General features: G+C 53.4%; 1 protein-coding gene across 4 annotated transcripts in view; it reads right to left on the bottom strand.

Moving 5' to 3' along the window:
• Positions 1-24,870, bottom strand: part of DLGAP3 (DLG associated protein 3) — a 121,847-nt gene that overhangs the window by 59,520 nt on the left and 37,457 nt on the right. For 2 of the 4 annotated variants that reach the window (XM_044997740.1, XM_044997734.1), the window contains exon 2: positions 9,757-9,850. The exons of 1 other annotated variant lie outside the window; for it this stretch is intronic. The gene's annotated coding sequence lies outside the window, so the exon portion shown is untranslated. Of the gene's footprint in view, positions 1-9,756; positions 9,851-12,163; positions 12,393-24,870 lie in introns of all 4 variants that reach the window. One more of the 4 variants, XM_044997739.1, reaches the window with a different exon arrangement.

Genomic DNA, 24,870 nt, shown 5'->3' on the forward strand with positions numbered 1-24,870 from the left:
TGCCACTGGAAGTGCTGCTGACACGGATGGAGCTGGGTTTCCATTGGCCGTGTGTAGGACTCCGTTCAAGATTAGGGGCAGTGAGGGACGCAGCGAGACAACAAAGGAGAGACCCACCCGGTTAGTTAAAGCGACAGCCCTGTGTCCTGTCTGACCACCCTGAGCAGCGGATGAACTTTGGAAGCATCCGAGAGTCAGTACACCTGGCTTTGGGCCGCTCCTCCGCGTTATCACAGCTACTTGGGGCTGCAGAACTGGGTCAGGAACTGCTGGAGAACAGAGCCTGGCAGGTGGAGGTCTCGCTTAAGGTGACCAGATGTCCTGATTTTATAGGGACAGTCCCGATTTTTGGGGCTCTCTCTTATATAGGCACCTATTACTCCCCCCGCCCCCATCCCGATTTTCACACTTGCTGTCTGGTCACCCTCACTTAAGCTGGGCGGGAAATACTGCAAGAACAGGCTGTCTTCTATCCCAGCAGTTCTCCTCCTGAACAGATCTAGGAAGTGCAGAAGCAGGGCTGCAAAAAAACTTATCCAAACTGTCCTGAACCCCTTCCAGCACAATCGGGTCCTTATCTGGGGCATGATGCTGCTTCCATTGAAATCAAAGGGAGTTTTGCCTTTCAGTGCAAGATGAGCCCGAGTCCGTCTTGGCTGCAAAGCACTCAGAGTTGTTATGTGCTGTAGCCTGATTGAAGCTCCTATCAGTGAAGGACCATCTAATACTATCACCATTATTGCTTAGGTAACAAAAAGAAGTGGGTGCGAGGAAGAGAAAATCGATGGGCCCCTATCATGCTGGACAGTCGTTACGGTGCAGAGAATTCATGACTGCCATAAAACAGAGCTGTCGCACTGGGGAGAAGCAGCTCGCCAGGCAACACTGTAAATTATACACTCGTCCTCTTCAGCGTGTTCAGATCCTCCCAGTCTCTGCATGCGAGTCTCCTCTTGGTGCGTATCAGGAGTAACGCCACTGGAGCAAGCGGGGCAAGAGAAAGCAGGATCAGGCCCGGCTGCTTCCAGGCAGCGGGGGAGCAGGACCGAGGGCAGCCCACCCTGGGAGATGCAGGAGAACCACAAAACCAAACACCACCGGGGTGGGTGGGGGGAGAGTGAGCAGCGTTGTCAAGTCACCACACAAAGCCAGGGCGGAGGCTGGGAACAGTCTGGGCAGAGCCGCTGGAGTTCCTGTCTGGCAGCCGGGTACGGCGTATATGACGCACAGGGTAGGGTGGAGAGATCTGTGTGACAACGGGGGCGATTCTGCCGCTGGGGAGGGATGGGAAAGACGGTCGGCCCGATGCTGCACTCACACTGGTGTAAATCAGGAGTCACCCCATGCAAGGCAAAGGCGTTACAGTGTGAAACGCGTTAGTGAAGAGAACCCGGCAGAGAGGTGGAGACAGAGAGGCAAACGGCCTGATTTCAATCCCAGTCACACCAGTGTAAATCCAGAGTGACACCACTGACTTCCATATGGTTAGTCTGGATTCACACCCACGTAACAGAGATCGAATCGGACCCAGACACACACACGGCCAGGTTTTCCAGAGAGCTCAGCTCCCACTAAAAACAATGGCAATTCCCCCCAACACCCTCCTTAAGAGCAATGGAGAAACACCGCCCCCCCCAACTTTGCCCCCCATTGAGAACAATAGGAGCAGCTGGGAGCTTAGTCCCTTGCAAACTCTGGTCAGCAGAGCCCGAGAGGCAGCGAATGCTGCTTTTCGCCATGACTTTCAGCTCCATTAGACACACAGGAGGGGGAAAGAGAGAATTAACATTTGCCAGGCAGAAAAGGACAAACGTGGGTCAGGCAATAAATGGAATATTAAAGCTTCTAACGGGGAAAGAACCGAGCGCGAATACAGCGCCAGAGTTTTAGGAACGGGTCCAAAGCAGCTGCCAAGGTCCCGGGCAAAGAGCCACAACGTGCCACCTGCTGGCCACAAACAGGAGCGAAGCCCTGCAGCCAGCTGCCCCTCAGACTTGGAGCTCAGTTCTGCTCTCTGCCACCGACCCCACCCCACCCACTGGGACCCTGGGCAAGTCTCTTAATCGCTCTGTTCCGCCCTCTGCATAACGGGGGCCATAATGCCCCCCCATCTGCCTGGTCTATGCAGCAGACTGGAAGCTCTTGGGGACACTGTGTGTCCGGGCAGCAGCTGGCACCTTGCCTCCACAATAAAATAATAAATAACTAGGAGGAGCTGATTTGCAGGCTTGGCCTTTTCGTTTTGCCTTGACACTCCTGTGGCTCGTTTCTGTTCCCCTGCTCCCCAAATGTCACTTTAACGTCAGGTTCGAACAGACCCAACTCGGTTCCAAACACGGCCCGCCCGGGGCCCGGGTCAAAACCCAGGAACCCTTCATGATTTCCAGGCAAACACATTGGTTGGCCCCAGCGCATAGGCACAGGAGCTAGGGGTGCGGGGGGGCTGCGGAACCCCCCCCGCCCACACCCAGGGCTCTGCTCCTGGCCCCGGACAGGGGGAGGGCAGGAGGCGAGGTAGAAAGTTCAGGGAACACTGCTTTGCAGTTTCCTTAGCTGGCTTTCAGCACCCCCACTGCCCCAGTGTAGCTGGGATGGGGGCTGGGCTCCCAGGAGAGGCCCGTGGCATTCAGCATCTCTTCTGAGGAACGAGGGCTGGAGTGGGGTTTGCAATTCAAGCTGGAGCCCGGGGAGATGTGGGTGGCATAGGGTTTTCCCAGGGAGGCTGGCGGGGCGGGGAATATTCTTTGCAGATCTCCGTCAGGGCAGTAAAACCAGCACCAAGAGCCCAATGCTACAGGGCGCTGAGCACCCTCTGACTTCAACGGGCCTCTCAGTATCATGCAGAATTTACCCAGAGCAACCCTCTTCCTCCCCGGCCCCTCCGCACCAGAGGCGTGAGCGTCTCCCCCCCTGACCTAAAGGACGTAGTTCATCAGGTGGGGCTACCCCAGCCTCTCAAGCTGTGCCATGGACCAGCCGCTAAGGGGCGACAGAGCCCCCCACGGAGCTAGCATGAGTGACATCAGCCTCAAACCGGGTGGGGTCCGAACCGCCCCATCCAAGGCCGAACTCGTCCAGTGGCTGCTGCTGGGGTGGGATTCTCGGCACCCCCGTGAAAGCAGCGCCGTGGGAGCAGGAGTCGGGGCGCCGCTGGCTGATTACCCAGCAAGACACGGATTAATCAGGACTCATCACGGCTCGGAGACATGGCCTAGCACAAGGAGGGAGGGAGGCGAGGGTCTAATTAGCAGCTCCATTAAAGCCACTTGCAAACTGTGCTATCGGCGCCACAATTACGCCGAGTCGAGAGCCTGAGCCAGCGGCTTGTGCAACTGACACCGAGCGCCGGCGACGCAGCCCGGTGACGGCCAGGAAGAAAGGAAGCTACGATAGGTACCCATGGGCCAGGTCCTCAGCTAGCATAAATCAGTGTAGCCCCATTCGTTCCAATGGAGTGAAGCCAATTTACGCCAGCAAGGGATCTGGCCCAATAGAAAGCCCTCTCCGTGTGGACTGTGCGGCTCAGGCCCTCCCAACCCCCTCGACCTGAGAGTCTGAGCTCCAGCCCGAGCTGAACTGTCCCTCGGGGACGTCCTACCCTGCAGTAAAACACCCACTGCTGGCCTGAGGCAGGAGGTTACAGGCCTTTGCCATCACTGGCTACTAGGGGACCAATTCTGGGGACTCCGCCCCCGGGCTGGCTGGCAGGGTCGCAAATGATGGAGCCTTGACAGCTGCTCTGTGGATTTGGGCCCCGACCCTCAGCTGGTGCAAATGGAAGCAGGTCCGTTATAGCCAGCACGGTGACACCCATCTACAGCTGCTGAGGCCCTGGGACGGTATCCAAACCTCTCCTAGGTGCCCGGCTCACGCAGGAGATGCAGGAGAGTTAGCCAGATGCCCGGCCCACGTGTACTCAGCCTCCAGCCAAACACCTCTCTCCACCTTGACCCTGCGTGCCAGCTGGAGCAAAGCGAATCGCTGTTACCAGGACGAATTACGAGCATCACATCGCAGGTTATTTCCATGGACGGATTCCTTCAGATGGATGCTCTAAACATCTGTTCCGCCTGCTAACTGTACCGGAGAACAGCAATCATGTCCCACAGTCTAATGAGCAGGAAGGGATGTAGGGGAACATGGATATAGGACTCCTGGGCAGAGTTATTCCTACAGTTCAAAATCAATACGGGAGGCCAGATCCTTAGCTGGAGTAAAGTGGTGTAACTCCATTGACGTGCCTGGCTGTTGGGCTGATTCACACCAGCCAAGGACCCTGCCTGTGGTTCGCTAAACGTTTTGTGAATGCAAGTGCCTCATTCGGTTTGGTCTGATCAGTGGGGCCACAATCCACTATGGGCAATATTCACATACGCACCCGGGGCGGGGGTATCCAAGGCTGAGGAACCACTGACATCCCACATTAACATACACCACAGAGTCCAACAGCAAAGGGATGAAAACCCAAAGGAAACAATTCCTGGCAAACCCATCGGCCTGATCGTCCTCACACTCTCATAGTGACCAGGGCTTCAGTGCCGTTATTCCCGCTTTGCACTTCAGTGTAAATGAAAGGTGAATCAGGCTCACTGACATCCATGGAATCGCTCCTGATTTACACATGGGGTAACGGAAGAGAATCGGGCCCCACCATATGAAAATTATTCCTCCAAATGCTACAGCCAAATAGCGAACAGGCCCCCGGGAAACACAGGAACTATGTGCTCATTACAAAGCGGGCTCAACTGGTACCCAATTCTCCCAGCCACAGCCTGGCACAGCTGCCGTGCGTCTGGCTCCCGCCTCTCCTGCGTTCGCAGCCATTTCCTGGTGGCATTTCTTTAGCAGCAAGGTCAGCGGGAGATCGTCTCACCCGGGTTTGTCGAGGGATTTCATCCGATCTTTAATAAAAGCTTTCTCAGCTCCTGACACCCCTCTGCTAACAGCTTGGGTCCAACACAGAGCAAGGGGTGCATCCAGGGAGTTGGAATTTGTCTGATCGGGAGATTCCAGCCCCACCAGGAACTAACTGAGTCGGGAAGCAGAGTCAGCCGTGGGGAGACCAAGTCCTTCCAAAGCACTAATACAGCCAGCGTTCAGGAAAGACCAGAGCCCAGCTTCTTGGCCAGCCCAACTCATTAGCCCAGGGCTAGCGACTGCACTGCTAAGCAGGGGACTGACCCAGAGTTCAGGTTCCTGAACTGGATCCCCAGGGTTTTGTGTCAGTGGCCGGGAGGCACAATCCCCTGTGCACCCCGGAGCAGTGCGTGAGGCTGATGGCTACCTCCACACCAGCCAGGGCCCCACAGATCTGCCGGAGATCCCAGCAGCACCTCTGTCCCTCTGAGCAGCACGGGTGGCAGTTAAACCAAAATGCACACGGCTCAAGAACTGCAGTGAAGCCTTGTTAGGGCGCCCAGCCTGCGTATGAAACGGACACTAGTTGTTAGACTCCACACCCAGCCAGCAGCCAAGCAGTCCCTTAAACCGCTCCTGGTAGGCACTGCCCCCGTGGTGACACACGGACGCAGCATGGAGAGACAGAGATCGGCTGCACACCACCCGCATGCCCCTCGCAGAGATGCAACGTACACTGCAGCCGCAACATGCAGGTCGCACAACCTCTCTGCATACTGAGCAAGTGAGCCACTGCTGGACGGAACCAGAACTGCTCAGCTGTGGGTCATAGGCTCTACAGTGCTCACAGCCATGGCGATTCCCTCTCCTTCTGCTCCTGTGGCAGGAGCCTCTGCTCCAGACTGAAGTTCCCAAAACTTACTGGGCCAACTCCTGGGTCCGGACTGCCCCACCCCACGTTGGCTTTGTTGGGAGCTGGGAGCATTCAGCATCACTCAGGGTCCAGAATCCCCTTCCCTGCCTTGTGCCACTCCCAGAGCTGGGTCCCACTGGCCGGCCCCAGAGAACCCCAGGGATACAAGCCAGGATGGAGCCCCGAGGCCAGGATGCCCTCACAGAGAGGCATGAAGGGTGCAGGGTCAGCAGACCCCAGCCCCGCAAGCAGCCCTAGGTCAGCACATCTCCAGGAAGCTCCCATGCCCTGCTGCCTCCTAGCCTGTCCTCCTCACGCTGAGCCCTGCCTTTCCTGCTGGAGACTGACCAGGCCTGGGTTTAGTGCATCCCCTTCCCCCCCACCCACCGATCTCCACAGCAATGAGCTCCTCCCCAAATCACCCCGCTGTGGGTCATGCCAGGTCCTCTCACTGGACCCTCTGCCGACATGTGCCCAGCTGCTTTTGCAGCTGCCAGCTCTCACTGCCTCTCCCGCCACAGTGCAGTCACACTACGCTGGTGGAGACAGCTGCAGAGAGAGGGGGAGATGAGAGAGAGACGGGAGCCCCCATGCACCAGCCGGCCCGTCAGGCTGGTTTGAATCGCACGCTCTGGCAACGCGACCCCTGATAGCAAAGTTGTTGGGCCAAGCCGCGCACAACACACGGGCACAGACAGACGCATACAGACAACCACACACACACACACAAAGCAACACAAACGCCCATTTCTCAACTCATATTGAACATTCTGTCATGACGCGTAAATTACCTTCTTCAGCACCTGACACTATCCAAATGCAGCAAGCAGCCCGATCTATCCATCTAGGTACTCATCTGACCCACCTCACCGCAGCGTCTCAGCGCCTCACAACATCGCTGGGAGGCAGGGCAGTGCCGTTGTCCCCATTGTACAGATGGGAAACTGAGGCACACAAAGAGTAAGGTCCAGATCCTCAAAGACTCTTAATTTCTATGGACCTAAGTGACTTGCCCAACGTCTCGCAGAAAGTCAGTGGAAGAGTCAGGAATAAGAACCTGGTCTCCTAAAGGCCCGTGCTCGCTCTTGCATAGATTTGAAATTTGGGGGGCACTTTAACACAGGCTCTTCCCAGAGGGGCCTGGCTACCGGGCAAGATCCTTAGTCCAGGTTTAGCTATAGAGCAACAGCTGACTCCTTTCCTCTCCTCCGGGAGCTGAGATGGGGGTGACTCGGGTCAGGACGCAGCCCATGAGGGCTCAGTCCTCACCCCTGCCCATCTGCGGGGACACCAGGCAGAAGCTCCAGGGGCTGGCAGGAAATCAAGGCGGGGTTGGGTTTTTGCTGTGAAGAGCTCATGAGCTGTTGGCCGCTCGCTTGGGATCAATCAGCCGTTTCTATGGGCAGGAACGGCATCTGGCGGGGCTAATGGCTACAGCCTCACGCTTCCGGGCACGAGCCGGCCCCAGCCGCGAGGATCAGGAAGAGACGGAGTATTGCCCCGTTAGATGCGCTAATGAGAAGGGGGGGGGGGTTATACCTTCCTCTGCAGCCTCCAGCACTGGACACCAGCAGAGATGGGAAACGAGCCCATCATGGAACGGCAGTCCCCAGGCCTGGGTGACCCACCCTAACGTGCCCTGCCTCGCATCAGACCATTCGCTCTGGGCCAGGGACTGGCAGCCACGTTACATGTCTGTACAGCACCCATCACACTGGGGCCCGGACCGGGTTCCTAGGCGCGACGGCAGTAGAAACAGTCAGAGGCGGAAAAGCACAAGCTGATCAGGCTCCACCAAGCCCACCCCAGCATCTGGCTGACTCAGGATTGTCCCCTACAGCGAATCTTATGGTCTATGTGACCCCTGGGCCTCCCAACCTCTGGGCTGAGGCCTGATGCTTCCTTAAACTCAGCACCTGCTCTGCCCTGGCTGCAGCCCCAATAGCTCCATCTGCCCCTGCGGCTTGGAGACGATGCTCCACTCTCAGTCAGACAGACAGACAGACCAGCCCCTGTGACACACACACACACCAGCCCGTGAGCCACGCTGCCATCTGGCCTGGGGCAGCCGTGAGAAATGGCGGCGTTTCCATCTCTCTGGAGACACCTCATGCAGCTTCCTTTTTCATAGATCTTCACCGGTGTCAGCTCCACTGGCGGGGCTGACAAACATCCGCTCTCCGGCCAGCCCCACGGGGACGCATCCATCACCCCAGCCGCTAACGGAGCTGGGAGCACGACAGGCGGGGATGAAGCATCGCTCCCTGGTCTCGCTGGGGAACAGCGCGGGAGGAGGGTGGAGCAGGCCAGAGAGAAAGCTACAGCTCTGAGGTCTCTCACCCTGGCCTTGTGCAGCTGCCAGGATCAGACATTACTTGGCATGCCCCACGCTGCTGTAACTAACTCCGCTCTGGACACCAATGGGCTTCACCCGGACTGCCAAAGCTCGTCTGGCTCGGTAGCATTTCATGCCCTCTTTGTCCTGGTGTACCAGGGGGTCTGTCACTAGAGAACGGGGCCCAGCGGGCACACCCCAGCCATGGGACCTGGCCCATTCTCTTTGCTAACCCTTCTTATTACCTAGATAGCTCAGGTGTGAAGCACGGGCCCGACACCTGACAATCCGTCCTAGCAGCCATTTCATAGTTTCACAGCATAGAAGGTTAGAGAGAAGCAAAGTGAGGGGCAGGACTGTTTCCTCAGCCCCTCGTGGGTGTGGTTTGCAGGGCTTCACACCAACTTGCCTTTGCTTTTGGTTCTTGGAGGTTTTGTGCCCTCTGGGGTTTTGCCTGGAGTTTTTCATCCTTTGCAAAGCACTTTGAGATCCTGCAATGGAAATTGCTCCAGAAAAGCTAAAAGCTAGTTACTCGCGGGGTAATCCATTATTTTTTGTCAAGGTCCAAATTTCTTGGTCAAGGTATAGTCAAGGTCCAGACTCCAGAGAAAATAATACAAAAACAAGAATAATAACGATGATAATAATAAGTAAATAAAAAGATTTCATGGTCCATTCAAAAGCAACCGGCAGCCCGGATTTGGCCCACGGTCCGCCTGTCGACTACCCCTCCATTACTGTTAAAGGACGATATTTACAGATTAACTTTAGGAACACAGGGATCAGACCCGAGGTCCATCCAGCCCAGTGCCCTGTCTCTGACTGTGGCCAGCACCAGCTGCCTCAGTGGAAGATGTAAGAAACGCTGCAATTATGGAATAATCGGCCCCTAGGGAGAGCCTCTACCTGACCCCCATGTGTTAGAGGTTGGTTTATATCCTGGAGCAGGAAAGTTTATAACCCATCCAAAACTCTGGAGGGTTTTTCATCCTTACGATTCTAACTTAATGTTCTCGGCATCCATAAAAACATCCACTCCATTTTGATCAAAAACAAAAACCCAACCCCTTCCCTCTCTGGCTGAGAGAACCTTCGCTTGGTAAATGCCCAGCACAGCGACGGCTGTTCTAGCACGTGGACCTGAGTCCATTGATGCTGGACTCCAGGGTAAAGCATCCCTGGATTTCAGCGGAAGCAGAGTTTTAGACTCAGTCTCTCTGCCCCTGCTCCCTCATGCCGGCTTTTATATCTCGCCCTCTGGGTCCGCAACTGAACTTCCCACTTCTTACAATAAAAAAAAATAGGTGCTGATGTCTGCTTAAGAAGCCAGATATCTCCCCAGCCACATGGTGTAATGACTTAAGCCTAGTGTCACTTTAAAGCTCCTATTGTGAGCTACCCACTGACACTGAGCGTAAGCCGCAATCCCAAGTGGTTGTGGAGCTCCCTGGCATTTCACTCGCCAGCTCCGTCAGCATTTTCCAGCACCCCAGCGGCTGGGGAACCTGAACCAACTCGTCGCTTAAAGAAATCCTCTAGATTAAAAAAAAAATGAAATACTTGATGTCAGGTCCCCTTGACGCGGCATCTGCAGGGGCGTGTGCGCTCCGCTAAGACCCTTGATATACTTCCACACGTCAAAGGACTTTACCATGGAGGTCAGATGTCAGCATTGCACAGCAATTGCCAGGCTGGGGCGGTATCCCATCTCCGCGGCTTTTCTGTTGACTGGCTAATCTACACACCTGAGGGAGAATAGCAGGATGTTATTGGAAGGGGGCGTGGCTTCCCAGGGAGCAGGAACGGGGGCAAGGGGTGGATACAAACAGCACTTTATCCATTAGTCCATCAAGGCTCTTCCCACCCATGGCAGAGATGCTCAGCGACAAACCCGGCTGTATCGGTTCCAAGAGGCTATGCAATGTGGGTGGGAGGCGGGGTTTCCTTGTGAGATGGGGGAGGGGGACTGGCAGCGCTGGGGGGGGGCACAGAGGATTGCATTTCAACTGAGCTTGCAAAAGATAAGCACAATGCAAAGAGCGGGACTTTTTTTTTTTTTTAAACTGTTGGGTTTAATTTGCAACACTGGTGAAAATCTAAATATTTCAAGGCCTGACGGCTCTTAGCACGAGTCCCAGTAAAGGGAAAGGAGAGCAAGAAAGAGGGAAAGAATTACCCTCGGAGAAGAAGATCGTCAGACTTACGATAGCACGAAGCCTGCTCCACTGCTTTTCAACATCTCCTGCTGCGAAGGAGCCGTCAGGAATTCAACCCTTGGCAGCTCAGGAGTGAGCTCAGCCTCCCTTCCCCAGAAGGCGGGAAACCTGAGCTCAGGAGCAGATGGGCGCACGTGGGGATGCCAGAAGCAGCACACACTGCAGCAGGGAAGGCGGAGCTGCGATCCCACTGAGGAACTCACTGACAGCGGGGAAAGGGAAGAGACGGGTTGAGCTGGGGCTTTGCTGTTACGGCCCCGTTTGCTGCCCAGGATTCTCTCACCTTGGTTCTTCCCCCCGGCTCCAGAGAACAGGCCTGTCTGACGCATTAGCTGAGCCTCAGTTTACCTCTTAGAGCTGTCCTGAGAGTCAACCGTGCAGAGAGGAAGGATGGTCCAGTGGTTCAGACACTTACTCAGGACTCGGGAAACCTGGATTCAAGTCCTTGCACCCTGTCTGCTCTTAGGCCACTTGCTTAGGGTATGTCTATGCCACACACGCAGGCTCGATTGTAGCACACGTGTGTCCCAGCTCTAAGGTGGAGAGAGCAGTGACAATGTGGCTGCGTGGGGGTCCCTGCCGCTGCATCTGTGTGTCTTCAGTTACCTGCACTAGCTCAATTAAAGCTACCAGGGGTACGCCCGCCAGCGTGACAATGACACCTTAACTTGTGATGCAGGCCTGCCCTATGGCCTCTGTGTCCATTGGAGAATTAGGAACAATAGCACGTCCCCCCACGTAGGGGAAGTTCGTTAAAGACTGTGGGGCACTCAGATGCTACAGTAATGGGGGCCAGCTAGTACTTGCAGGTAAGATAGACGGGCTAGGGGGAAGGGCAGCAGCTTGTGGCCTCTTAACAAAGGAAAAGAGCCCTGTAGGTCCCAAGCAGCCTCTCTCCTGGCTGACACAGGACCAGCCCCCAAGAGAAAATTCTCCTGCAACTTGCCAAGATGGCCCTGAAAGGCCTCCATGGCTGGGGCCTCTTCCTCATCCAGATGGACTTCATGCCTTTCCTTCATTGCAGCCCATCACACCACACTGTGCCCCTCAAATTCCTCTCCCGCCATGGGGTTCCCACCCTGCAGATCCCCATAGACCCTACTCATGTCCCCCAGCTCCCTTGCTGAGCTCCAAAGGTGAAATGCCAGCTTCACTGCAGCCCATGGGAGCTTTGCCATCGACTCCAGCTGGGCCAGGATTTCACCCTACGCGCTGAGCAGAGCTGGTCTAACAGCATCAAAACCGGCTCAGAACCAAGTTAGAAGCTGGCGACTGATTCAACCTGTGCCCACCCCATTATCATTCACTCTTCAAGAACCTTGGTACGACCCAGTGTCGGGAACACAGGACATAGGGACCTCCTGTCTCACTGAGTCCAGTCCCCTGCTATCGGAGGCAGCTCTGTCACACAATTCCATTCATAAACTTATCAAGCTCCTCCTCAAAGCCAACTGGGTGTTGCCTACTCCTCCTGTAAGGAGGGCATTCCAGAACCTCCCTCCTCCCAGATTTAGAAACCTTCCTCTCATTTCCAGCCTGATTTTATTCACGTTTATTTTGTCTGCATGACTGTGAATGGTCAATTTCAATCCTGCAGCTGAGACTCATCTAAATCAAGGAAGGAAAATCAAAAGAAACCACAAGGAAGCAGTTTATAAAGCTTAGGCCACCTAATCAGAGAATAGCAGTAAAGCCGTGTGACTTTAGCTAACCAGTTATAAAGCTCAAGAGGCGAATCCCAAGTGCCAGCCAATTGAGGAGTCACAGACTGAGACGCATCCGGCGGCTCAGACATGTTCGGGAAAAAAAAAATTGGCAAAAAATTTCAAACAACAAACAAACCTGTTAGGATCATGGTGGGTTTAAGAGCAAGATGTAATCAGGGTGGAAAAGGAGATAATTCATCAAATAAATCACAGCGTGAGTTGCCAGTAATAGCTGCAGCTTTCAACTCTTCTTCACCAATAAGTCCTTCTCTACACGACAGTCACCAGGAGATTTTACATGGGCGTGTGCATTCACATGCATGTACGCTGGAGCTGGCTGACAAATTTTCACCAAAACAGTTTTCCTGTCAGGAAAAAAAATGCCATTTTGACCAAACTGAAATGTTTGCAAACTTGTATTGATTTTTAAAAAAAAAATTTTGTTTAGGGAAAAAAAAAAGCTGAAATGTCCCATTTTGACATTTTCAGAGGGAAAAGTTTTAACTTTTTGTTTCAAAATGTTTTATATAAACAAAATTAAAAATGGTCAAAATCAAACCTTTTGAATTTATCAAAACATTTCAACTGACCTGAAATGACCATTTTTTCCAGAGTTTCATTTTGCAAAAATGTTTGAAATTTTCATCCCAATTTGGGACCATTTTTTATTTTCCAAATCTCAGCAATTTTTCAGAGGATGGAAAATCCATTTTCTGATCAGCTCTGCTGTGTGCACATGCTGGAAGCCTGGCATACTCAGGTGTGGGTGTGGGTCTGGGTCGGTCTCTCTCTCGGTCTCTCTCTCTCTCACACACACACACACACACACACACACACACTTCAGATATGGGATCCAGAGTGCACTGGGATCCAGGCTCCAGAGGATCAGAACTGAAAATCATGTCCAAAAATGCATTAAACAAAGAAGGAGGGGGAGCTCCCCCGCCCCTTTCTGCCACCCCGCCTCCCTTCTGCCGAGCTCTGAAGGATGGTACAGGACAGCCTGTCTTTCATGAAGCCATCTCAGGATGCGGGACCCACTTCCCTCCAGGTTCTGTCTTCTCTAAGTAAATGATCACAGACAGAGCAGCAGCAGCAGCTTCCCGGCAGGCTCTCATGCGGCCCCTCCCTCCCCGTCAGTTACATAAGAGGTGTGATTGCCTTTTCATGTTGGCTTCACTTTACTGAACGGTTAACTCCACAAGTCCCTTCCGGGATCCAGCAGCCACGTCTGCTCACCCGCTGCCTCTCCGATGGAACTATCCCACTGAACACCACCCAGCGGGGGCGCCCTGCAGTAGGACTTCAGGGAAGTGGAGAGCCTCTGAGGAAGGTCTTGGCCTCTTGCTCTGGGGAAGAGGGAGGCTGCACTGAGCAGAACGGGCAATGGGTGAGCGTGCTCCCTCCTGTGCAGAACAGCAATGCTTTGCAAGTGTCCAGGGCTCTCCAGCCATAGACATCAGCAAAGGAGGTCGGGGCATCACTTCCCATTTTAGCAGTGGAGAAACTGAGGCACAAGAACATAAGCATGGCCATACTGGGTCAGACCAATGGCTCATCTCGCCCAGTATCCTGTCTTCTGACAGTGGCTGATGCCAGGTGCTTCAGAGGGAATGAACAGAACAGGGCAGTTATTGAGTGATCCATCCCCTGTTGTCCACTCCCAGCTTCTGGCAGTCAGTGGCTAGGGGCATCCAGAGAATGGGGTTGCATCCCTGAGCAGCTTGGCTAATAGCCTTTGATGGACCTATGCTCCAGGAACTTATCTAATTTTTTTTTCGAACTCTGTTAGTTTTGGCCTTCACAACATCCCCTGGCAAGGAGTTCCACAGGCTAACAGTGAAGCCGTACTTTCTTGGGTTGTGTTAAACCTGCTGCCTGTTACTTTCACCGGGTGACCCCTTGTTCTTGTGTTATGTGATGAGGTAAATAACACTCCCTTTCTCCACACCACTGAGGTCCATGGGGGCAGTCAGATCTCAGTATTTCTGAAAATCTGGCTCTGAATTAATTTGATTCTAGGCCATTTCGTGCCTCAAAAATTGCACTGGGGGGGGTTTAAAAGAGGACATAAAAAGCAGTTTGAGCATCATGGATACAATAATCAGACAAACAGCACCTGGGAATGAAAAGTAGAGATAGGGAAGTGGCATTACCATCGTACAAGGCACGCGTGAGACCTCATCTGGAATCCCGGGTGCAGTTCTGATCTAGATGAATTCAAACCGGAACAGGTGCAGAGAAAGGCTACTAGGATGATCAGAGGACACGAATGGAGCTTGGCTTCTTTAGCCTAACCAAACGAAGGGTGAGGGGAGATATGATCGCGCTCTATAAATACACCAGCGGGATAAACACCAGGCAGAGAGAGGAGTTATTGAAATGACGGGCCAATGCTGGCACAAGAACAAATTATATAAACTGGCCATCAACAAATTTAGACTTGGAATTCGAGGAAGGTTTCTATCCATCAGAGGGGTGAAGTCCTGGAACAGCCTTCCAAGGGGAGCAGCGGGGGCAAAAAAAAACACCATCTTCCTTTCAAGACTGGGTCTGATCACTTTATGGAGGAAATAATACAACGAGATTGCCTACAATGGCACACGGTGCATCGGCGACTGCTATGAGCAAATCTCTCCAACGGCCGGAGATGGGACACTAGGTGGGGAGAGCTCTGAGTAACTAGACTGAATTCTTTCCCACGTGTCTGGCTGTGGGCCTCGCCATATCTGAGGTTAAGAAGGAATCTTCCCCCAGTCAGATTGGCAGAGGCCCTGGGTGTGGGGCACAGGTCATTTGCTGGTTTGAACTAGAGAAAATGGTGCATTCTCTGTAATTTGAAGTCTTTAAATCAATACTTGAGGACTTCAGTAGCTCAGCCAGAGGTTCTGGGCCCATTGCAGGAATGGGTGGGTGAGGTTCTGTGCCCCGCCGTGTGCAGGAGGTTACACTAATTGATCATGATGGTCCCTTCTGGCCTAAAGTCTATGAGACTAATTCAATGCAGGGGCCTGATCCTCCGCAGAGGTGTAAAGGAGTGTAACCCCCATTGAAGCTAATGAAGCTCTGCTCATTTATACCAGCTAAGGAGCTGGTGCTCTGGATTTCTCTCTCTCTCTCTCTCTCTGACACACAAACTCCCTCAAGGCTCCATTTTCTGTTTTATGGTTCCCTAAATCACCACTCCCCGTTCCAGATTTGATCTCGGCAATTGACACTTGAGCCCTTAAACACCTGCTGTAGGCAACTCAGTTCCTAATTCAGGAGCCCAACTTTCTGATTATCTCAAATAATCTAATCTGAGCTTCAGCTGAGTATAAAACTAAGATTAGATAAAAACAGAAGAGAGAGAGAAACTGGTCTTTCAGCCAATGCTAACTTTATTGCATCAGAGGAAAATACTTAGTGATTTTTTTCTGCCTTTTGCTCCCGGTCAGGTCAGAGAAGAGTCTAGTTATTAAAGCCAGGGGGGGAGTTGAGCCAGGACGCCTGGGTTCTAGTCCCAGTTCTACCACTGACTCACTTGGGATTTCTATCCCTTTTAAAACACTTGCCTCCATCCTGGGGGCAAGCGGGGAGAGGGCAGATGAGTGAGAAATGCCCTACCACGCGTTCCATGAGCCCCCCTCTTCCCAAGCAGCCGTCAGGTGGGTCTGCTCACTGACTGAGGCTTAGGCAAGCACCGCAAATGTCCATTTTCACTCATCTACTGACCCAGCAGCACCACCTCTCCGTTGCAGGCCAACGCGCATTCACCCTGCGAGCCAGTCTCAATATTTTCACCAACGAGTCATTAAATGTCCCTCGGCTCTTGCTCTCTAATCTGCCACTTTCCCAAGTGGCTCTGAAAAGCACCACAAGTGGAATGAGTCACAGCCAATGAACAATCCCTGCTGTAAATCTCCCAGCCGGCATCCCCACACCTGCCGTTTCCTCTCTGGGGCTCGCAATGGGTTTGAGGTCAGGGTGATACCTGAGGATCAGGGGACCTGCAGGGCTAAAGGGCAGGCAAGCTTTAGAAGGACAATACATTTTATAGAGGCTAGAAACTCTCATGCTTCAAGGCACCAGCCAACCACTAACTGCTTGGGGTCAGGAAGAAATTTCCCCCGTACATGTTATTGTGCAACTGTCCATTACCTGGGGTTTGGACCTTCATCTGAAGCAGATGATACTGGCCACAGGAACAGGAGACTGCACTAGACAGACCACTGGTCAGATGCAGCCTGGTGATTCCTCAGTTGCTCCATGTGTGTGTATATTGATGCCAATTGACACCAGCTGAGGGATCTGGCCCATCATATCTAGTGCTTCCAAAGTGCAGTTCCAGCACCTGTCTAGCTCTGCTAATGCAGCCAGGGAGGGTTTGCAAGGTTCGGATGTGACCATTGCTCCGAAGGCCAGTCAATAATAGGAGGTGAAGCTGTTTCTTTAAGGCTCCAAATTGCCCTCCAGAGCCAGGTAGCTCAGAGCCAGTTTGTCGGTCACCCTGTTGTCTCTAGGTATCACAGCCCGTATGGTCTGGACAATTGAATCCAGTTCCCAAAGCCTCTACTCCAGGACAGTATCTCGTGTTGCAGTAGCCTGGCATGTCCTGAGTTTGAAGGCAGATGACTCAGTCCTATTTTCAGGTGCTTTGAAACAGGAAGGAGACAGAAGTCTTGTACTTTTCCATGGGGGAGGGAACCACTTCCACCCCTCTGGCCTTTGGAAACCTGCTCAAGAGAACCTCTTTGGAGCGAACACGTAGCAAAGGTGGGGACAGATCCTGGCCTTTCTGGCCACCCGCTCTGCCACTGCCCTGGCTCTCGGCCTCATCTCAGTTAAAGGCAGCTGGGATTATTCCTTTAATCCTCACGAAGGCAGCACTGGACTGAGCCCTGCAGATCCACAGAACAGGCACAGCCCAGAGCAAGCTTCCGCCACGCCCATTATCGTAACAGCACTGCAAGGCCATAGCTGAGACCACAGCCCATCCCCAGAGGGAGAGATGGACCCTGCCCCACAGAGCTTACAAGGCAAAGGGGGGGTTATTACCCCTATTTTACTGGTGAGGAAATGAAGCACAGAGAGGGTAAGTGGTTTGGCCCAAGGTCACACAGGGAGTCTGGGCAGCAGCGGGATTTGAACCCAGCTCTCTTGAGTCCCAATTTGGTGCCTTCCTCTCTCTGTCCTCACCTGTGAGAGCATGGGGGAATGGAAGGCTCCTGCTGTCCTCCTCATCCCACCATCTGTTCGGCCTAGGCCTGTCTGCTGGGATTGCCAGCTAGGAGGCAAGCGGGGCGGTCGTTTTCTCCAGTGCAAACCCCCGTCCTCTAGGAAAGCACACTGAGACCCAGCAAATTCATTCCACCAAAAAGCCATGCGATAGCACGATCCACTCGCACTGCCAAGCTGGGTCCACCGCTGGGCCCTTCCAAGGAGAGGCAGCAGCTCCTGATACCCCACTCTGGGATCTGAACTCCTGCCCCCAGGCCTGCTTCTTGGAGCAGCTGGTACAGGAACCCATGAGGGGAGAGGCAATTCTCAATTTAGTCCTGAGGGGAGCGCAGACTCTGGTCCAAGAGGTAACTATAACAGGACCACTTGGAAATAGTGACCATAATATAACATTTAACATTCCTGTGGTGGGAAGAACACCTCAACAGCCCAACACTGTGGCATTTAATTTCAGAAAGGGGAACTATGCAAAAATGAGACGGTTAGTTAAACAGAAATTAAAAGGTACAGTGACTAGAGTGAAATCCCTGCCAGCTGCATGGACACTTTTCAAAGACACCATAATAGAGGCCCAACTTAAATGTATACCCCAAATTAAAAACACAGTAAAAGAACTAAAAAAAGAGCCACCGTGGCTTAACAACCATGTAAAAGAAGCAGTGAGAGATAAAAAGGCATCTTTTAAAAAGTGGAAATCAAATCCTAGTGAGATAAATAGAAAGGAGCATAAACACTGCCAAATTAAGTGTAAAAATGTAATAAGAAAAGCCAAAAAGGGGTTTGAAGAACGGCTAGCCAAAACCTCAAAAGGTAATAAAATGTTTTTTAAGTACATCAGAAGCAGGAAGCCTGATAAACAACCAGTGGGGCCCCTGGATGATCGAGATACAAAAGGAGCACTTAAAAACGATAAAGTCATTGCAGAGAAACTACATGAATTCTTTGCTTCAGTCTTCATGGCTGAGGATGTTAGGGAGATTCCCAAACCTGAGCCATCCTTTGTAAGTGACAAATCTGAGGAACTGTCACAGACTGAAGTGTCACTAGAGGAGGTTTTGGAATTAATTGATAAACTTAACAGTAACAAGTCACCGGGACCAGATGGCACTCACCCAAGAGTTCTGAAAGAACTCAAATGTGAAATTGCGGAACTATTAACTATGGTTTGTAACCTGTCCTTTAAATCAGCTTCTGTACCCAATGACTGGAAGATAGCTAATGTAACACCAATATTTAAAAAGGGCTCTAGAGGTGAACCCGGCAGTTACAGACCAGTAAGTCTAACGTCAGTACCGGGCAAATCAGTTGAAACAATTGTAAAGAATAAAATTGTCAGACACATAGAAGAACATAAATTGTTGGGCAAAAGTCAACATGGTTTCTGTAAAGGGAAATCGTGTCTTACTAATCTATTAGAATTCTTTGAAGGGGTCAACAAACATGTGGACAAGGGGGATCCAGTGGACATAGTGTACTTAGATTTCCAGAAAGCCTTTGACAAGGTCCCTCACCAAAGGCTCTTTTGTAAATTAAGTTGTCATGAGATAAGAGGGAAGATCCTTTCATGGACTGAAACTGGTTAAAAGACAGGGAACAAAGAGTAGGAATAAATGGTAAATTCTCAGAATGGAGAGGGGTAACTAGTGTTCCCCAAGGGTCAGTCCTAGGACCAATCCTATTCAACTTATTCATAAATGATCTGGAGAAAGGGGTAAACAGTGAGGTGGCAAAGTTTGCAGATGATACTAAACTGCTCAAGATAGTTAAGACCAAAGCAGACTGTGACGAACTTCAAAAAGATCTCACAAAACTAAGTGATTGGGCAACAAAATGGCAAAAGAAATTTAATGTGGATAAATGTAAAGTAATGCACAATGGAAAAAATAACCCCAACTATACATACAATATGATGGGGGCTAATTTAGCTACAACTAATCAGGAAAGAGATCTTGCAGTCATCGTGGATAGTTCTCTGAAGACGTCCACATAGTGTGCAGCAGCAGTCAAAAAAGCAAACAGGATGTTAGGAATCATTAAAAAAGGGATAGAGAATAAGACGGATAATATCTTATTACCCTTATATAAATTGATGGTACGCCCACATCTTGAATACTGCGTACAGATGTGGTCGTCATCTCAAAAAAGATATACTGGCATTAGAAAAGGTTCAGAGAAGGGCTATTAAAATGATTAGGGGTTTGGAACAGGTCCCATATGAGGAGAGATTAAAGAGGCTAGGACTTTTCAGCTTGGAAAAGAGGAAACTAAGGTGGGATATGATAGAGGTCTATAAAATCACGAGTGGTGTGGAGAAAGTGAATAAGGAAAAGTTATTTACTTGTTCCCATTAGAACTAGGGGTCACCAAATGAAACTAATGGGCAGCAGGTTTAAAACAAATAAAAGGACGTTCTTCACACAGTGCATAGTCAACCTGTGGAACTCCTTGCCTGAGGAGGTTGTGAAGGTTAGGACTATAACAGGGTTTAAAAGAGAACTAGATAAATTCATGGAGGTTAAGTCCATTAATGGCTATTAGCCAGGATGGGTAAGGAATGGTGTCCCTAGCCTCTGTTTGTCAGAGGGTGGAGATGGATGGCAGGAGAGAGATCACTTGATCATTACCTGTTAGATTCACTCCCTCTGGGGCACCTGGCACTGGCCACTGTCGGCAGACAGGATACTGGGCTAGATGGACCTTTGGTCTGACCCAGTATGGCCGTTCTTATGTGCCTACTGCTCCCAACTCTTCCCAGTCGGATGGCAGCTGCAAAACCAGCGAGCAAGGAGTCAGGGGGAGGTGTGGCTGCAAGGTAAGAAACACTAATCACAGAACCGGGGCGGGCGGGGAAGCCCTCGGCAGAGATTACACAAGTGATATTCCCGCTACAACAGCTTAGAGAGAAAGAGGTTTATAGGATTTACAGATTGACAATACAAATTGAATATTTAATTTTAGCTCCACTATGACAGGCCGGAAGGTGAGCGCCCTCAGCAATCCGGGGGCTCAGAAGGGTGCTCAGCACCTGGCAGGATCAGGGTATGAAAGGCAGCACACTATGCCCCATTACTCATTCTCCCCCCCACCCCAATTATTCACCAATCTTTTAAGCTCTTGGCTGAAATACATGGCAGGGGGGGAGGGTGGGCTGAGAAGTGCATGTTCCAATTAAAATGGGGGTGTCACCCCACACCCTCTTTTACTCACCTTCCCACCACCCCTCAGATCACCCCAATCTGTATTGCAATCCAGGGCTTCCACTGAGGTCATCACTCTAATTAAATATACAGCATGAGCCCCACAAATCAAAGCCTCAAAGTCTTTTTATTTTGGGGCCCGAACACCATTAGCGGAGCCTGGCTAAGCAGAGCCAGCTAATTACAATTGCTGGAGGTTCCCCTTCCTGGCTCTCCTCTGACACATCTCTCACTCATTACACATCAGAAGGCTCCTGAATACACTCGGCTGGGTCTCGGCGACAGGAATCCACCTAATGAGATTTGAGCAAATATTTTGCTTCCTCCTCTGCTCAGTTTTCATCTCCTTCCCCGTGAAAGGATTTATTTCCCAGAGCCATCACGATCCCAGGCAGGGGGAGGCTGCGGTGAGGTGGGTGGACAATAGGGGAGAGACTGGGTGATTTCAGGGTGGGCTGAAGGCAAGCAGCTTCCAGGGAGATGAAAAAACCCTCTGAGCGTCTAGGCAACTGCTCCTCTGTGCTGAGCAAGCAGGGGAGTGTTTGCAAGGTGGGGCAGAAAGAAATCTCAGGTCTCAAGTGACCTCTTGCAACCAGACTCATGCTCCTGGGGCTCCCCATCTCTCCACAGCTGCAGCCACCCTGGTTTTGGGAATTGGAGTGACGGATCCCAGCAGCTCCCAAGCCTGGACATTCGCTCCAGTTCTTGGCTTGTTCCCCCCTTTGGGCTTTGTCCTTCTGGGATCAAGTCATCAGGCAAAGTTCCCCGCTGGTGTAACACAAGAAAGCCAGCGGAGGCAGCCCCGGGGTGAATTTGGCCAGGAGAGGTGGCAATGCATGGAGGCTGAGCTAGGATCAGCTGTCAGCCACTCCGAGCCCAGACTTGTCTGAGCTCCCAGCTCAAAGACTGAGCCAAAACCCTTGCCAGAGCATCTTCCCTTGACAGGACAGTCTCCAGGGGGCTTGTGGGCTTGCTGGAGTGGGGACACTATTGCCGCAGAGCCCTAAGAGTACAGCCCCCTGGCAAGGACAGGACTTTGTCCAGCCTAGTTTGAAATGTCCCACAGCAAGGGCCATCCACCTCTTCCCTTCTCTCAACAATCACTCAGCTCCAAATCCCTGCCCCAGCCCCCTTGGGGCCACCCCTTTCTAAGCACCCACAAGGCCCGATTCTCCTCTCACCTACCCCAGCATCACCCCATTGGCCCGGCAGAGTCACTGCTGATTGACACCTGGGCGCAGCATTACAAGCGCCACCATTCACCGCCCCTTGGCCAGGCCTTGCCAGCTCCATACCACCACCTCCCTCCCTGGCACGGGCCCACATGGCCCTCGCTTTCCAGCCAGCCCTTGAGGAAGGTGCCTGCCACTTTGGTTCCTAGACAGGTCTTTCCGAGTGTTTTTATTTATGAAGCTCGTTTGTCCAAATCGGTTGCTGGCTCTGAGCAAAGACTGAACGGCTGAGCCAGTGGGAAATGCAGCCAGCTGGCAGCGATGCCAGGGCTGGATGCGGGGGAGGAGCTCCAGTTCTCTTCCCCGAGCAACTTCTCCCCGTTATTTGTTCATTAACCTCTTCAGTGCAGTGGGCTGCACCGTGAATGGCCTGGCCCCGCAGACCCAGCCGCCCTTCCTGAGGCTACCACAGGAGCGGGCTTTGAAGAGGAAGGTGGAGCGAGGAGAGCTGCCAGGCGAGAGGATGCCTGCCGGGACCGGGCAGGAGGGCATGGCCTCTTCGCACAGCTGACTGGCCTCCATTGTGGAGGGAGAGAGTCACTGCATCGCGCTGCTCCTGCAGCGCCCTCATGGCTAGGGGCAGCGGCCCAGCGTCCAGGGGAGGCTCAGGGAGCAGAACGGCAGAGACGACCCCGCTCCCCAGTTTGAAGTCCGTGGGATCACTCTTCTCTGCTCCCTTTTGTCTGTGCCCAGTGGCCCCCTTCCCTTTGCACACTCCCCGTCTGCACCCAGTACTGTCTCCCACCTCCCCCCCACATGTGCCCCGGAGACACGCGGGCAGAGTCTGCAGCCAGCTCTGCTCCCTTGCGGGCTCCACAGTGGGACAGGTGAGCAGCACAGGGCAGGTGCCAAAACAACCCCCTCTGGGAAAGGCAGCTTCCTGGCCCTCTGCATCCCCTGCCTCCAGACAGGTGATGCTCTACAGAGGCCTCCACCAAAGCCGAGGTCTGGCTGGGCCAGACCCCTCCAGGGCTCTCATCCCTTCCTGCCCCAGGAGGAAATGGCCCATCCCCAGATGGTAGGGAAAGGTCACCAGCAGCCCCATAGCACCAGCCAGGGGGCCTCCCTGCCAGACCCATACGCGCTGCTGCCTGCACCCGGTCGAGAAGTAGGGGCCTGTTTGGAACCCTCCTTCCCCCTCCCCACCACCCTCCATCCTAAATAAGAGCACGTGCCTTGTGCATACGCTAGTCCGGCTCCCGCCCAGCCAGGTGTCCCTATGCAGAGGCACATGGCTTGTGGGGCCAGGTCACGCCAGGCCTGCCCCTGCTGCGGACGAGGCCGGAGACCCCAGGATTAGCTAGCGCCTGGGCGCCGTAACAGCTGTTTGAAGGGGAAAGAGCTGAGGCTGCGGTTTGCAGCTGGGCGGCGAGGCGGCTGCCTCCCGCAGGACTAGGGCTCCCTGCGCAGGGAGGGGGCGGGGGAGGAAAGAATAAGATGAATGGAGCAGCGAGAGGCTCGCGTTCTTGTCTGGAAAGTAGGTCGTGTGCCGAGCAAAGAGATATTTATATCAAGGCTCGTCCCCCGCAGCCCTCGCGGGAACAGGCCAGGACACATGAATTATTACCCCAACCGCACAGTCCAATGTCTCAGGCCTGATCGTCACACCCTTCCCCCGCACACGCACCCACCATCCCAGGCCTTGGCTCCCCATGTACTGAGCTCTGCCGATGCCGCTCCGTTCTGACCCACGGCCGCCCTTGCTAGTCCAATCCTGGGATCCGCACACACAGCTCTGCGGGTGCCCCTCCGTCACAGTCTGCAGCCAGACTAGGGGTAGCTTCTCCCTCCGCAGTCTCCTGGTGCTGCCTGTCCTGCCATTCCAGACCTGGCGCCCTCTCTCGCACAGAGCGCCAACCAACTAACCCGTGGGCGGGCATTATTTTGATGCCGAGAAATGTCGGACTGGACCAACTCAGCTCACCCAGCCTGCAGAGCCCAGATCTGCAGCACCGTTGGGTTCTCCACGCTGCACACCCTCCTGCGTTTGAAAGGACGCGTGGACCGTGACTCTGGCTCTCCTGCTGATGAGGATAGTGGCTTTGTGGAGACCGCGCGATGGATGGTGAGGAGTTGTAACCTTTGCCAATATGTAATATTCCCTGGCCTGGCCCCCGGAGGGGTAGCACAACCAACAGGCTCTAAGGAAATAATACTAGATCCGACCTGGCAGAAACTCTGCTCCGCTCCCCGCCGCATAGTTTTCTAATGACTAACGCAAGAGGCGGGAGGTGAGAGGAGTTCAGAGCACGGTACGGAGCAACCACTAGGGAAGACACCTTCTTCCACTCCAGCAGACACTCTCACCACCCCACGTCTGCCCCACAGCCACCAGGGAGCCACTGGGCTGCTTGATCCTTTTGGATGTGGGTGATTCACGCTTCCAAAGAACCCCCCACGTGGCCGCTAAAACAAACCGACGCTGGAAGGCTGCTGACACCTTGTTAGGCTGTTACAGTGCAGTGCACGCAAAAGGCCCCGGACTGCAGAGCAGGGAGCCCAACGTACCTTTGTCCTGAGCCTTTCATCCACCAGGTCCGGGGGTGCCTGCTCGCGCGAGGCAGATTGCATCCGGCCACCCCGGCCCCACACGTGGTACCAACCGCACGCGCCCAGGTGCCCGCGTCAGCTCAGAACAGTGACCCCCTGGCCTGCCGGGGCCTGTGTCCCTGTAGCCGGGCTAGTGCCTCCAGACAGCACTGCCCAGCCAAAGTCTGAAGGCCTAACTCGGTACCAAGAAACCAGCCACCCCCGCCAGAGAGCGAGGAAGAGCCATGCTCCAAGCAGGTGTCTCCAATCAGCACCCTAGACAGCGCCCATCGCAGCCCTCTGCCCGCCCCAGATCAGGCCTGCCGTGAGCCCCAGGAATGGCTCTGACTGGGCAGTGTGGGCCTGCCAACGGGTCCCCACTGCTAGAGGTGGCAGGGCACTTCCGGGGCACAGCCACAACTCTGCCCCGGGCACTGGGTGGGCGGACAGCAACCCGCCTGCATCCCCGGCCTGCTGGAGCAGTTGAGCACATCACATTGGTGTGGGGGTGGGGGAGAATTAGACAGATACCAGCTACAACCCCCCCAGGCCGTCCTGCGCCTGATGCCTTCCCCACCCCCAGCAGTCCTGGACTATTGACTCACTGGCTTCTCTGGTTATTAAACATGTCAAACAGATGTGCCCCCTCTCCTGCTCTGCATGCC

Source organism: Mauremys mutica, chromosome 23 (assembly GCF_020497125.1).
Source record: "Mauremys mutica isolate MM-2020 ecotype Southern chromosome 23, ASM2049712v1, whole genome shotgun sequence".
Lineage (NCBI taxonomy): Eukaryota > Metazoa > Chordata > Testudines > Geoemydidae > Mauremys > Mauremys mutica.